Here is a 14,769-nt window from a genome sequence, read left to right as displayed (position 1 = left end):
ATCTAATCGAAAAATGCGAAAATATGTGATTGAAACCGTGATAGAGCCTTCTTTTTCTGGCCGTCTGTATGAAGTAACGCAAAATTTGTGATTTTCAAGATCGATTTTCTAGAGTAAATAGTCGGTAAACACTTTTTTTTTAAATGTTTCGTACTTAAATTACCGACAGTGAATGGGGCGACTCGTGCGTTTCAGTGGCTCCCGAAGGGCATTCCTAGGTGACACACCTTAGTGGTAGCGAACGTCAAACTGCTGATTTTTAGTATTATGTAAGTATTAAAACGTCATAATGGTTATATGAACATGTTCAGTACGAATCACATTATCGATTAGATAAGTAATAGTTTATCTGTATGTTAGTTTTTCCCTTAAATTCCCGATGCCAAGAAGTGCGTCACGTAATGAAGGTTATGTTTCACTTTTTGGCACAGAGTTTGTAATATGTTGCATCATCAATTTTGCTTTATTATTCTAGAAATTGAGATAGATTTATTGATACTTGCAACTCAAAAATTTATAATAAAAAATATAATTTATGAAAAAAATAATTCTAATGAATTTTTATGAAATTTGTTTGAAATTTATTAATTATTCAACACATTTTGACACTTTACGCTACAGATAAAGTTTGTTTTCTGTGTTTTATTTTCACCTATCTTATTTTTTGTATTTTAATGTAATATATAAAAAATCTGTTGTAACATAGTCGGTAAGAAGCCACAGAAAAAATCGACTGCAAAGCTGATCATATAATTTGATATAAAATCCGAAATCGAAAACTTTATCTAATACATGCCCTGACGAGACGACTACCTTAAGATCGCGCGTGTAGAAGATAAAAGCGCGGGATTTCCTGACGTTGCAAGTATTACTCATTCTCTTTGATGTGTAATTCGACTTTGCTGCGTCGCTCGCACGCACGATTTGAAAGAACACAGGGCTATCATGGCGACGAAGATCTCGCTCGCCGCCTACGTCTCCGATATCAGTACGCATGAATTCGTCTCGTGAGTGTTTCTGCTCCGTTATTCTGTTCCTTCGTTGGACCTATTCGCATTTCACGGACAAATCTAAATTACAGTTATGACAATCGTATATTACTTCGTAACGCGAGACTGCTCGTGATAATTGCCGTAATATTTCAAGTATTCGGCTTTAAGAGCAACCTGTTGCAATCGATTATTGTATCGATTGCCGATTTATATGGCGGATGTTCAGAAAATATAATCCAAAAAACAATATTCTTTGAAAGCGGTTCGTCGTGCGAATGGGGGGGGGAAGGGTAAGTTTCCTCTACATATATTATCATACCCACACATTTTACAATTTTACATAAGATTTATTTAGGAGTCGACATTATCTCCATCCTTTGTGTCGGGTACCCAGAGAAGACTTAGATATATTCCTCGACATTCGTAGGATGATTTCCGTTTGTCAATTAATTTGCCACACATTTATCATGTAAGTGTCTTGCTGTAGAAATAACGGACAAATTGCTAATTTATGTTTGTGTATTTATATTGTGTATTTGTTAGATGCTGAAGATGGTCTAAACTAGGACCGAAACATTCGAACAAACTATTGACTGAATAAAGAAAAAATTTTTTCGCATCAATATCGGCGAATGGCTCTTAATTAGCCCTGTTTCCTACTTGATTGGATTTCCAACGGAGCCTCTACTCAACAATATTCTTTGAGCTATATTGAACTAGAATTCTTTCGTCTGTTTGTCGATTTTTCGTTGAAAATGTTGGAACATATATCTATAGTTTTAGTAATTAATTAAGAGATCATATGTTTCAGTTAATTTCAAGTAGATTCTATTCCAATAGATTCTTAAATCGAAATTTAGGTAAAATATAAAAATAAAACAATGCGTAAAAAATTGAAAAAGCAATAAATAACCGACTTCAACGACATATCCCTGTTAGAAAAAGCTCGATTCCAAATTGATCAAAAAAAGCATATTTGCGCAATTAAAAAGACATTTGCTGGTTTTGAAATATCCTGTGTGCGCGCAAGCGACAATCATCGTCGCGAAAATAAACGGAGTCGGAATGACCGTGTCTCCGTGTGTCTCGCCGATGTTCTCCCGGAAGCGTGATCGTCGGCCTCCCGGAAGCGTGAACACGAGGTGGCGAACGGTCGGTCGTTGGAGCAGGATATGGCGGGGACAGGTGGCTGACCGACGTCCGCAAGTGGGCAGGAAGGAGGACATCAGGATCTCCTGATGCCCCGGAGGGACGACGGGGAGGTGGACGGGGACAGGAGTTACGGTTTCGTGGTCGTTCCGTGCGTGCGACGTAATTTCCCGCAGCGCCGCCGTCCGTCTGTCTGTCCGCGGCGATGCGACACGATGCGACGCGACGCGACGCGTCGCGACGTCCCTCCCTCCCCCGCATCGCATCGCACCGGGGCATACGTGCACATACCGTTTACCCCATTGTTCTGGCTCACCCTCGCCCTCCTGCCCTTCCTTTTCGCATACGAAATCGAACATTCCCGCGTTACCTCCGTCGGGATATAACGCGATCCTTGCTCAGACGAGACGGCATCTTCAAGTGGCACGCTCACTGGGGCGTCTAGACGCCTTACATCGCGACGTATAGCTTCGCGCTCGTCTCGTCCCGTCTCGTCTCGTCTTCTCCCTGTGAATCCTTCTCCGGTATCGGGAATCCCCGTGTTACGTCTCGACGGTATAGTTCGCTCGGGGATTGGAAAGTCACTTTCGGCGATGTTGAATGAGCCGACGATCGAAGACGTTCGAGAAATTTGGTGTAAATTATTCAGCTATCTTTCAATTTTGAGATACGGGAGATTCTTCCAATTAAGAGATTCTCCAAATGTAGATTGCAGGTACATTATTTCATATTTTCAATTGTTTGCGTATTATTACGTGTTAGAATGAATACTTTTAGTATTATTCATTTATTTGGAGTAGGTGGACTATATAATCTCTTACGATTTTATACTCTGCCATTCCCATGAATTATAAACGAACGCTTTTCTTCGAGACAGTCGCATCGATCCATTTTCGAGAACGAGGCACCTTGATGGCGACCTTGCAAGTCTTAGCGATGAATATACATACATATATATATATGTATATATCGCCGAATATATATGATGCGATTGCATCTACGAAAGGGAAACAGTATATGATATGTGTTAGATCGACTCCCTATCGTTCCCCAGGCCATCAGAGATAGTATCGTTTTTAGTATTTAGAAGTTAAAGAAAAGAAATTTCCTTTTTGTAAACCTTGCATATAACTATATAGGTAACAAAGAATTTTTAATTAAAACTTAAATGTTATTAAAGAATTAAACTATAGAAACAATTAACCTTGATCAATTAGGATTTTTTTTTAAACGATTAAATTAATTTTAATTTATTGTTTTTATAGAAATAATCTACTGTAAAATTTTACATGGGAAACTATTGTAATACATAAATCAAAAATAACTTTACAATATTTTAGTATCGATGAGACCATCGGGGCACTTTAAATATAACCTCGTCCGTTGTGTCAATTCCGCTGAGAAATACGCGAAAGTCATAATAATATTCAGAGAATTAAACGTTCATACTTAATAAGATAGAAACTTAATGGAGTACTTTCTCAATGACGTGGGAACAATGGTGGACTAAAGCATTAATTGAAGACCAAACAGGCTGTAAATAGACAGATAACCAGATGAACCGCGCGAAACGGAGCGAGAAAAGAAGGAAGAGAAAAGAGATCTCTCCGCGCGCGAGACAATGCGAGAATGTAGCAACGATGAAATGAGGGACAAAAACGTCAACGGTTATAACTGTTGTGGCTACGGCTGCGAGGACGTCTGATGTCTGGCGCGGGTGAATTGCACTAGGAGAACGGGAGGGAAAGGTGGTCGGGGGAGAGGGGGATGGCGAGGGGGGAGAAGGGACGGGTTATACGAGGGTACGAGGGGGCGTCGTACGGGGTGGCGGACGTGATACTCGGCGCGCAGGGCGATTTCGTAGGGTGGTTTCGAGGATTTCAGCTTTTATTCGAGTCGTTTCGTCTTCCTTTCGGCGATGGGTTCTCGCGTCTCGTGTCTGCGGCGGACAGCCCCCGCGCTGTTGCCTCCCTGTCGCTTTGATCTACCTTTTTTCGGAATTTCACCACGTACGCAAGGCGCCGTGCTCCGACGAATAGAATTAAAGTGCGATTTAAGCACTTCCGTCCGAAAATCGACGGCGAAACGGTCGTCCTATGTTGCATCTCGAAATCGCGAACTAAAAGATCTGTCTGTTCCCTTGCATTTTTGTACTAAATATCAATTCTTAATCCTTTTATCTGATTGAGGGACATCATGCTAAAGAAATTGAAATGTAAATATCTGAAATTAATTCAATGATAAACATCTTTATAAAGCGTTTCTTTTTCACGCTTTCTCATGCATGATAGTATACAATTTACATATCTACACTGAACATATATACTATACATATGTTACACTGAACAAAATTATGATCTTTTTGGCGTAAGAATTGTAATCGTTTTAAAAATTAATTAAAACAAAATAAAATTACAATCATATAAATTAAACCATCTTTGTAATTTTCATTTTTGGATGATTTTATTTTGTCGATAACAGTTATTTCGACGAGGTTTACCGCGATAATTAGTCTCAGTATGATTTGCACGTTGCACAAATGACACACGCAATCTTTCGTGTACAAGTCTGAAGATGCGACGAGTTCTCAAGAGCGCGGATGTCGTAATGCAAAGTCTAGGCATGCTTGAGCAATACGCTTGGCAAATAAAACATACGCTGTGTTATACCATGATGTCATCTTCTCTATCAAAGTCTCGTATGCATTTATCAATTAGATGTGTGCGTAAGATATACAAAGTCATAGCAAATCTCTGAGTCTACTTCCATCAGACACGCATGTGTGCAAAATACAGTAATAAAAAAAATCTAAGTATCTTCCGTTGAAATAAATTTCCGCTATTTTCTGCTATTTTAAGATCTCACGCGATTTCCTGTGGATTTTTATACGGACGGCAGTCCGTGTGACTCGGACGTCATACGCGAAAGCGTCGGGCGATAAAAGTCGCGCGTGATAAGGCGATGTTTTCGTCGAATTAAATACACGCGCGTCGAGAAAGGAGTGTGAATTATTTGCACACATCGCCTGATTTTGTTGTGTCTAATTGTCTTATCAGGCGTAAGTGCGCATGTTCCATAATGAGTCATTAAATTATCTCCTCTGCAACTCTCGGCTTTATTATACGAGTAATGTCAACCTTCTTTTTTATGTCGAGCAAAATAACGCGGGGGATTTACGTCAGAATAATAATTTTTTTAATTTTTTTAATTTTAAACAAATAACATAAAATATACACATTTTTCTTTATTTCTTAAAAGAATATTTATATAACTTTATAAATATATATACATATTTTTATAGATTAGATTAAATTAGATTACTATTATATTGTTACATTATATATTTGTATGAATATTTTATATTATTATAAATTACCAATTTTAGAAGCTTTAAGAGAATTTTTCTTTACATTGCGCTACTTTTAATATAAATTGTAAATTAATCGTTTAGTAGATTATCGCAATATTTTTAGTGCCAAGACAATGAAAATCTAGGATATTTCAGATATGTATTGGCTCACGCTTTACATAATTTTTGCCGACAAGAGTCGTTAGCACTGTCGTCTTTCTCGGAGCACCAGACGAGTGCATAAACGCAACCGGCAGAAGTCAAGATAAGATCTTGTCGCGTCCCTTAGACTAAGGCGGCTGTAAAGGGAGGAAAATGAGGGGCGGCGTTAACTTCTTGTTTCACGGCCGAGGCACGGAAATAGTGAGTCATTTCAACGCGGCGTCGCGCCGAGAAAACTGTCTGCCGGAGAACTATACCGGCGTTTTCGCGTAATTCGCGAAGAAGAGAGGGTGCCCACCGCGCCCCGGGGGCTCGCGACCTCGCGGACGGGAGAAGCGGAGAGTTGTAAAAAGTTCGCCGTGCACGCGGATGAGATTGGATCGCGCGGTTGCGAGAGCCGGCGACGCGGGCGAGTGCGACGGCGGCGGCAGTGCAGAGTGCAGACACCGCGTTGATTGTCGCGGTCGCTCGTTAAAGCGCGAAAAAGGCGAAGAAACCGCGACGGAAGGGCGAGAGGAAGGGATGTACTATGTAGCAACGGCTACGCGTCCTTGCGAGTTATGATTATTGCTGCACGGCTGCGGCTTTACAATCGGGCCGCGTTACTCCGAGAAAGCGACTCCGCCACGCTGCTTTCCACCCTCCGGAATATCCCCGAATTACATCTCCGTCGTTTCGCAACAGAAATAATCAAAGAGGATTTGTCATTAAGAGCGCGGGATGCGTCGCATCGTCGGTCTCGTGATTAACGGAGACCGACTCGGTCGAGGAACGGCACCGCGATGAGATTATCGTAGTCAACGACTCAAATCGTTCCTGACGATCGTTTAAGAATGAAGAACTGAGAAACAAATCACATCGCGGCACCGGAAACAATACGTTCCCCTTGTCTCCCCCGCCAACGAGAACGCGAGAGTTCGGGTCAGTTTGATTAACGAGTCGTATCCCTTTGGAATCTTTATTCGTCTTGGCGCCGAATGAACGCCAAGACCTACGTTGACAAAACGTAACGACGGTGGTGCCGGTATAAAATATTCGCCCAGGAGAAATCGATAGTAATTGGCGAGAGTTATCGTCACACTCCAGTGAGAATCCGACGTTCCAAATAATTGATTCCTGATAATCCCCGAAACTATTGTAACAAAAAATTTGTCGCGGTATAATTTTAATAATTATCTATTTCAGTCCAAATTATTTGCGTCAAGTAGCATGAAAAAGACGATAAGATGCTTATCGAAAAAGTTTTTAAAATATTTAATAATTTTTCTTTCTCATTTTAATCATATTTTAATACATTATAAAGAATTATTCTGTTTTATTTTATGTAATTTTCCTAACAGACTTTTCCCTACATTTTTTCCACGTAGTACTTATACATATAATTTGAAAAAGTAATTAGGATGATAGTTTTATCCCCGTTGTAGAAATCTTTAAAACATTTCGCCACTTCTCAACGCGTATAGCGCCGCCGTCGGGTTAACTCAGGGATGTTTTCTGTTTTGAGCGATTTACGAGGAGAGCAATGAAAGCGGCGGTCAGGACGGAGTCGCAAAGCACAGGCATTTGCCCGCGTTGGTCGCGCGAATGGGGCGAGCTAGCAAAGCGATACAATATTTCTCGGTGGCGCGTCGCGACATTGCGCGTCGTCGTCCGCGAATGACGTCGGCTGCTCCAGCGGTATCAATAAATACCGACTTTGCGAGAGCGGCGGCTTGCGTTCTCGGTTTCGCGGTGGTATCTCGAACGGCTTAATGGCGCTGTTAACTGCCGTATTATTTAACGTGGATTTATGTATCGGAGAGTCGGCCGATTAAAACGCCACCGCGGTTAGCGAAGGACGGTGGCTGGTGGCTGCCGCGCCGCGCCGCCGCGCTTTGGGAGATACAGATGAGAGGAGAGGATGCAGACGTTGGTCGCCGTATCTCGTGTTCTTAATCCCTCGTTATAGCCCGTTCTGATAAACAACCGCGTCCTCGGTGGCGGTGGCGCGAAGGACCACAGCGTGAAAAAAATACGGCGGAAAACGATTACGAAGGCGTTACCTTCGGCGACGTACGAGCTCCGCCGTGATCCAACTTAATGCGCCGGGCCCGTCTTCCTTTAATTCGGCAGTTACGCCACGATCGCAGTATTTCTGTGAGTTGTAAAAAGATCTGGGTTTTTTTTTCCGCGGAAAAAATACATCATACGAGAAACTTTACGTGACGTAAAATTGCACGCGATTGCGTTGTTGATGCGATATGGACGTCCCAAGTCGCAACGCTGTACTAGGAACTCAAGATCACGATGCTATCGCCATGATAAGTGTGTGCCTACGTGCCTATATCTTGCATAATTGACAGATCCCCGAAGAACGGGCTTTTATATAGAAGAAAAAAAAGAACAGTTCTGTACCGCAATATTATATAATGAAATCAGCATATGCTACTTTTAGAATTTCGATATAATTGACAGACTACTAACTCTTTCTCAAAGAATGCCTAATGATATCTCAGAAAAAGCAGAGATCCGAAAATATGAGATATTCACTTCAAGTAAATTCCGTTTTGTGAAACTTATTTTGTTACTAACAACTTTTTTATTTTTATCATCAGAGGATCGATTTGAGTCATAATACTTTTCGATATCGCACAAATTACAATATATATCGCTATTAGATTTTAAGCATAAAAATTAAAATATTTCTTTTAATATTGAAAAGCATTATTTTCTGGCAATAAACTTCGAAAGGTCCTCTTAATAAAAATCCGGACAATCCGGGACGTCTTGCAATGCGAGGGTTATGAGCGACGTCTAAGTTCCCTATTTTTCCGAGATTGCAGCTGTCGCAGTCAGCGCGGGAGTGTGCGGCAATCGCGTTCAAGGGTCGGGTGTTTTCTAGAACGCGACGAAGGAGAGAGAGATTCCTGGCACGCGGAGAAACGGAATAATTCTATGCGTTCGCGGTGCATACACGAGTGACTGTTGGCGGGGGTGAGAAATAGAGAGAAAGAGAGAGAGAGAGAGAGAGAGATGACGAGGCGATAGGAGAGGTTGGCAGTCGAGCGACGATCTCGTGCATCATCCACGTCACGATTGCTGCCAATGGGATCTTGGATATCAGGTGATGCTATTGGAGATTTGCATCTCCTGGCCGCGCCGAATGCATGAGAGAGGTGAGGAGGCCCTCTCGTCCTCCGTGAGCCGGCTGGCGCGACGAGAACGATGGGAAATCCGGTTGCGTTGCATATATAGGCGAGTAAGACGAGAACGCAGCCAGTGCGCATACATACAGGGTGCTTCCAAATTTAAACCATACCAATTTTTATAAGTGTATTCTTTACCTCGTAGTCGAGGCTTTCCTTTAATTTTGGTTAATTTAAAGTTTAGTTATTAAAAGATTTAATTCTCGACAAGATAAGACCTTTCAGATTCCATGGGAAACGTTGGACTTAAAACGATGTAAACTGATAATTAATATAAAAAATAGAAAAGCGTAAAAAATAATTTTATGCGAAGAAAATGATACGATTGTTTCCTTGCAAATATTGTCATTTTAATAATATTCTTTTTATAATTGAGATCATAGAAGGATTATTTCCGTATTAAAAAGAACAGAATTTATGTACCTGCTGAGGTTTGACGGTGAAACTTATCAATCGAATTTTCACCACGGAGAGATCGACTGCGAATTCGTTACAGAGTTCGCCGGGTAAATTAAAAGCTGTTTAATTTGAGACCACCGTGTAGATCGTGGCGGACGCGAGAAAGAGACGCGGATAGATAGCTAGATAGTGGAAACGGGAGAAACGAAGAGAAACGGAACATGGTCGATGTGTCTAGCGCAACCCGGCTGACTGGCTGGTTGGCTGGTTGGCTGGCGGGCTGGCTGGCTGGCTGGTTCGGGTAGTAGCTGGCTGGCTGGTTCGGCTGACTGGATCAACCGGGGACCGTCTAGCTTGTGTCTACCCTGCCGCACCAAGCCAACCCGGCATTATCTATACGTCTAGACACCCCTGCGCCACCGAGAGAAGACCATAGCGGTTTGGCGTTCCGCTTGTAATTTACAGCACACCCCGCCGTGTCTCTACACCCACGAACTCTCTCTCTCTCCCTCTCTCTCTCTCTCTCTCTCTCTCTCTCTCTCTCTCTCTCTCTCTCTCTCTCTCTCTCTCCCCCCCTCTTTCGCACTTTTGACGATGGCTAAGATCGCGCTTGCACCTCCTCTGCTCGAGTTTTTCCACGTACCCCCCTCGTTCCTCCTTCTTCACCCGTTCCCGCCTTGATGTTCCTTCATTTTTCTGCCATCCGATACCAGCTCGAGTGACTGGGATCGAAACTTCACCGACGTTATCGTAAATCTTACGTCTAAATCGCGAGATCGCTTTTTTTTAAATATAATTTTGAAACGCGATGGAGATAATTATGCATTCGACGATACGAGGCGTGAATATCGCATAAGTCTGTACGGTTATTTCATTGAAAATTCACGCTCACGCGTGTTGTTGCCGTTCATTAGAATGGGAAATTGTTGCCGAGAGATTGCTGGATGTTTGTAATTTCATGAAACAATGGCGTGGCAAGCTGCAGACGTTATCGCATTTATTAATACTGATGTGCGCAGATATATTTACGTCAAGGTCGGTGGTATGCATGCATGCAATCTCCCATTCGGTCATCCCTCCCACAGCCAGACTTTTATATGACTGTTCTATAGCAGTTAGAGAAAGCTCTGTTAATCCTGGCACTAGATAAAAACAAACCCCGTCCGAAGCACGAAATATGCGTCTGCGGCTGGAAAAGCAAAGCAAAATTTCCAATCGATTCCCGCTAAATAAGCGGCGCGGTAAACTTCAATTTAGAATCGTCGGTATCGTTCGCATTCTAATTCATTCTAGCAGTCGAAATAATCATTCATAGGCCACGTACTGTGTGTTGTTTTTCCAAGATTTTATCCGAGCAGATAAATTGACATAGGTTTATCGGTATTTTGACACGTCGCGCCCCCCTATGATTTTTGCGGATTTAAACAAACAAATAATAAATTGTGAAAAACGGATACGGTGTCTGGACACTCATACATGTATCATTACTTGTACAGGCGTATACCTTGTTCAAGAACATTTATATAATTGTATTATATAAAATCATATAATGTGTAAAAAGATGTTTGAAAGCTTAAAATTATTTAATTAGAATTTATTTAGGTATTTTTTTACAATGGCTATTATATAATGCATAGCTACGTTCTCTGAGCTTAGCGATCAATCCTGATTCCATATAAAAATTCGTTTTAGTGTTTTCCGGCAGCAAACTACTTAGACAACTACTGCGCTAAGCAAGCGGATGAACGCTAGCACGACGATGAACTTTCGAATTTCGGGACAGAGGAAGGAATAAAGGATGGCGCGATTTTCCCAGGAGTATAAATCGAATGGAGATGCAAGCTACGACGACGAAGGAAGACGGATGGCTAGACGGATAGATCGACATCGAAAGCCCGAAAGAAGGGGGGAGAGGGAGAGAATGGCGAGAGACGGCGATGAAGGCGCAGACTATGGCACCGAAGTCAGGGGTTGATGTTTTAAGCGATGTAAGTTACAGGCACTGCGAATAGCGGTCTCGGGCGCAGATTAGTCGTAATCTGGGTACATTGCACTCTGCAGTGTCTCCATTTTCTCTCTCTCTTCGTCTTTCTTCCTCTCTCTTTCTCTACCTCCTCTGTTAACAAACGCGTCTCTCTCTTCTTCTCTCTACCTCGATGTACGCTCTACACAGTATATCCTTCGGTCGTACGTTCTCATACACTCGAACATCGACTTGAGACGACCTCCGTCGATGCAGACGTACCCCAACTCGGATAGACAGACGCTATCGTCGTTCGCTTGATTATTTCCCGGCCACTTCGACAGAAGAAGATTCTCTAGTGTTCATCCCCCTATCTCTGCTGGCTTTGTAACCACGAGATTACCGCGATCGCGACAAATGTTATACCGAATAACGGATTTACGAGAGATCTTCACCAAAGCGGAATTCCCATCTATTTCGATTTTGATATTCTTCCGGAATAATCCGATATGGTGTTGGATATGGTAAAATTGGAAAATTTACGGCCCCCAGGAGTCGTATAAAAAGTCGCGCCGATATTTGATATAACTCGAAAATTCGAAATTGATCCCCTTAAAACGACACTTTTGACGCGCCCGTGCGGCACTTCATTCTTTTCTTCGCAAAGATTTCATTCGCGACATAATTCATAAAAGCCATGGGAAAGTTCCAAAGTTATTTCAGAAGATGCAGGTCGGGAATTTCAATATTACCGCGCGCGATAACTATAGCAACAATCCGAGGTATCGAACAAACCGCGCATACGCTTTGGTTGGATTCAATATCGAAGACATCGCTCCGCCGTGCGGAAAAAATATCCGTCCGAATGTCCGAAGAAAAGCAAGATAAAGAAAGTAAGAAGGTGGTTGACAGGGTAATTTCTCTGAAACGCGGTGATGTCTTTAAAAACAAAGTGGCCGCAGATAATATTCGGTAGTGCATACGCCATAGAAATAATAATAGTTTAATTGATATTCATAACAACGACGTAGATTCATTGTTATATACGAAACGATAATGATTATTTCGTTAATATTTCAGCAAGGAAACGAACTTCCTCGAAGGCCTGTCGCGACGGTCGTGGCCGCAAAAGTACGAGCACCTGACCGGGCAATTTTTCAGCCAGGTACTTTAAAAACTCTGTCGGTTGGCGAGCCACGCACGGCAGAAAAAAAAAAGAGAAAGAGTACACGAGAGAGTCTCAGACGAATTTCAATGTGGCCGTTGGTGTTACTGACCGTAGGTGCTGGCGGAGGAATGCAGAAAAGCGGGACTTCCGGCGAACACTTTCGAGCGTGACCCGCCGGAAGACGCGGCCGAACATTCGCCGATCCCTTTGAAAGCTTCACCAACCTTCCCTAGGACGACATCCGCCCAGATCGGCCATCGTTCATCTCGCACGGAATACAGCCTGGAATTCGTGGGCCGTCTCTATATCTCGCCAAGATGGACGATCGACCCTCCCGTGGAAGAATTGCGCGCGACGCAACAAAAATTTATTTTTCTAGGTTGAAAGAAATCTTGATCATCCTTGACACGGAAAGAACGGGGTTGTGCTGAAGTATTTAAAAATTTAACTAGATATACAGATTTGAAAATAATATTGTTGGACCATCAAAATAATTATGTAGAACACTCAAATTGATTGCTTAAAATGTCAACAATTTTTTACAGCGTTATCATCATATACTTCAGTGACCTACTATAATTATTTTGTTGATGCAACAATTTCAGATCCGCATCTATAGCTAAATTTTCATAGTTGCTACTTTATCAAAACCGTTCTTTCCGTGCAGAAATGGCGTATCAATATACATTTGAAATTGTGTATGGTTTTTTTTGTACCAGTTTTTTTAACGAGCAATTAAGAAGATAGAAAAATAATCTGCGTTATTATAATTTATTATTCTATTAATATGTAGTACCTAATATTTCAACACGCTTTCCGTGGTGCCGATATTCATTGCCATAATAATACTGAAAATCTATAATATAGTGTACGTGACGTAAACTATAGATTTTCAGTACTGCGGCAGTGAATATCAGAACGCAGCCAATATTTCAAACAGATATCCTTACATTTTCTATCTTTTCGTGTTAAATATTATTAGCAAAAATAGCTTTTGCGCGAAACTATTCTGAGATTGTATTAAAATAGTTTAAGATAAATCAATTATATCATCAACTTAATTATATCATTGATTTAATTGTACCATTATAAGTACTAAAACCGGTTGACCTTGCGTGAATTTTCAGTCATCAAGTGACCAAGACTAATTGAAGAATATTGACATTATCGACAGTCTTTAGTTCATAAAAATTTCATAGAAATATATAACATTAACATTATAAATATTAAAATTAGTACCTGCTACAAAATATAGACTAAATCTAAAACAGACTATCCGGATTTACGTATGAATAATGTATGAAAACTGTCGACAAAATATCAAGCGTACATGGAAAAAAAAAGATTAGCTACTGTAGCAAATTTAATGACACCTAACATTTTTCGCAGCGAGAGCTATAATTTAGCAATAGTAGCAAAACCTTTTGTTCTCGCTGCAAAAAATGTTAGCTGTCCCTATTTTACAATTTGCTACATAGTAGCTAATCTTTATTTCCCGTGGGTATGAGTGCGAAATTCTCGAAATATAGAAAATTATTGCGATTCTCAAAATACTGAGACCATTAACATAGACTTTTTATCGCAGCAGTTACTTAATAAAAAAAATTAAATTCGATAGCATTTTAGCAACTGCTAGAAATAGTCGAAATAATGAATTATGCGAAATAATCAGCTGATTTATAAACGCACATATTTGATAATATGCGATTCGTATTGGAGAAAGAATGTAATATACATGTGTGAAGATAATTTTAATCGACTGTAGCATACACTGTTAAATATTAAAGAATGAAAAAGTCAATTGGATTAAATATATAACAGTTATTTTTGTTTTACAAAACAATAGATATTATTTTAACTCTATCGCTTTAGTTAAATTAATGAAATATTGTGTAGAAGAGCACAGTGACGACTTATAAGAATGGTTAAAAATGACTCAAATTGAGTATAATTGGACACTACGAATTTAACAGTGTACAAATCGCTATAACAATGTACAATAACAATGTAGAGCGATAATTTCTCGCGCGCGAAATTCATTTTTAGATATAATAACCATTGCATTGCGGGAAATATCGAACGATTTGAACGTAAATCTGCGATCGTCGCGTTGCGTTCCAGCATTCGAAACGATCGCTGCGATTCTCGACGTATCGAAAAGTCGAAGCATCGACAAAATGGCCGCCGTTATACTTCGCGGAAAAGTAAAATTCAAAATATCTTCGGCGAACGTTTAGAAATGGCCGAAATAGCGAGTCATCGTGAGAAATATAATTGGCGCAGTTAATTATGGAACAAAAATGTGTGCACGTACCTTGCGCGATAATTGCGATGTTATGCGTGTCGATGAAATACGCGACGAGGGCATATGACCGATGGACTTCCACGTACGGCGAATCACC

At 41.0% G+C, this 14,769-nt stretch overlaps 1 pseudogene across 1 annotated transcript; it reads left to right on the top strand.

The window, feature by feature from the left end:
- Positions 1–5,536: 5,536 nt before the first annotated feature.
- On the top strand, positions 5,537–12,669 carry LOC143903367 (uncharacterized; annotated as a pseudogene). Its single transcript, XR_013258698.1, has 4 exons — positions 5,537–7,788; positions 10,929–11,224; positions 12,280–12,364; positions 12,482–12,669. The product of XR_013258698.1 is annotated as an uncharacterized LOC143903367 (transcript).
- The last annotated feature ends 2,100 nt before the right edge of the window (positions 12,670–14,769 follow it).

Source organism: Temnothorax americanus, unplaced genomic scaffold (assembly GCF_048541705.1).
Source record: "Temnothorax americanus isolate GAGA-0224 unplaced genomic scaffold, ASM4854170v1 Scaffold46, whole genome shotgun sequence".
Lineage (NCBI taxonomy): Eukaryota > Metazoa > Arthropoda > Insecta > Hymenoptera > Formicidae > Temnothorax > Temnothorax americanus.
This window is presented reverse-complemented; position numbering and strand designations above follow the sequence as displayed.